Genomic DNA, 1,651 nt, shown 5'->3' on the forward strand with positions numbered 1-1,651 from the left:
AAGAGAAAGAAGTCCAACTGTCATAGGGTATTCTTCAAGGAAGACAGAGGTGCAAAGAATGAGGTACCCCAAGACTCAGAGGCAGAGGAGGTGAAGTGGTCAGGCAGAAATAGTAACAGTCTGTAAAGAAAGGATGATTGGGAGAGAGATCCGCAAGACAAAAGTAAAGACATTCACAGCATGAGGACAAATGGGGGTGGGCGAGCAGGTCAAGGGAAAACCAGGACGGTAAGCACAGAGGGCCATTCCAGGGGCATTCCATCTCAACTGCAAGGTCAGAGACAGATGAGAAAGAAGAGAAAAGTGAGGTCAAGGAGAATTGCAAGTGATAATATAAAGAACAACCTCCCACCCCAACACACACAGGTTATGAGATTTGGGACTAGTGGTTTTTGTTGGGACTGAAAAGAAGTAACAGAAAAGCACAGTGAAGATTAACGCTCGTAATAATTAGTTGCGCAAGTGTAAAGGTGCCATTATGGAAGCATGAAGGAGGCAAGGCTAGAATGGCTCCTGGAAAGCACATGGGGGCCGGAAGGAAAACAGCATTCATTGACTCTGCACTGGGGGCCAGGTGGAGCACGAGGTGCTTGTAATATTTATTTCTTTAGATTCAGAATGTTAATCAGTGCCCTTTCATTGCTGAAAAAATAAAACGCATAAACATGCTTTTTCCCCCACTTCCCACATTTCTGACTAGAAAATGGACTATAATCGATGGCAAGTGGGTGGCAAGGAGGTAAAAGAGTCGTTAATATGAGCAGTTATTCGTGGACTATTATTTGAGAGAGCTTGTGCTAAAAAGGGAATCCATTTAGTGAGAAAGTTTAAAAAGAAAAACAAAATTGCCTAAAAGAGCACACTAATGCTTCAACGAATAGTTGCTCCTGTCATGGACCGGCTTCCTCCTGAACTTGGGGAGAATTCATATGCTGTCTGATGTTGCCTCTGCTTCCCTTTCTCTCTGGGAGAAGACCCCAATGGACCATTTGGAGAGAGACAAGAAGGCAGGGACTTGCTTCCCTCTACAAAAAGGTAGACAGACAGACGGTTCTTTCCTCTGCACCCTGGCAGGGCCACAGGGATGTGACCCTGGCTTAGCCAACAGATGCTGTCCTCAGAAAGTGGGGTCTTCAGAGACTGTCAATGGGCACTCACAGGGGCATCAGTGGAATCCAGAGGCTAGCCGCTGCCAGCCTCCTACCAAACAATGTCCTAACCCGTATCAGGGGGCCAGGCCTTGACTTCGGTGATCGGTTTTAGCCTGTCGCTATTTGTGCATTCTCTTAAACATCATTGTCAAGCCATTTTCCTGGCCACAGTAGAGATCCTCCCAAGACATTGCAGGTCTGCCTATGTTTGCTTCAATGCACAACCAAGATCCTCAGCTTACTGGCAGTGGTGAAGAATGAATTTGGTAGGAAGGGGACACCCTCATTGGTCCAATTATTCTGCGAGTTATGTTTGAGCAAGTGCTGTGGTTCAGGAGTTATGTCGAGGCTCTGGAGAAATAGAATTGCCCCCACAGGGGAGTGGCTGGTGGGTTTGAACCATCAACCTTTTGGTTATCTGTCAAGTGTGTAGCCAGTGTGCCACCAGCACTTGCTATGAGTCAGAATTGACGGAGGGCAGTGTGCTTTTTGCTCCTCCC

The sequence above is a fragment of the Tenrec ecaudatus genome, chromosome 15 (genome assembly GCF_050624435.1).
Source record: "Tenrec ecaudatus isolate mTenEca1 chromosome 15, mTenEca1.hap1, whole genome shotgun sequence".
NCBI lineage: Eukaryota > Metazoa > Chordata > Mammalia > Afrosoricida > Tenrecidae > Tenrec > Tenrec ecaudatus.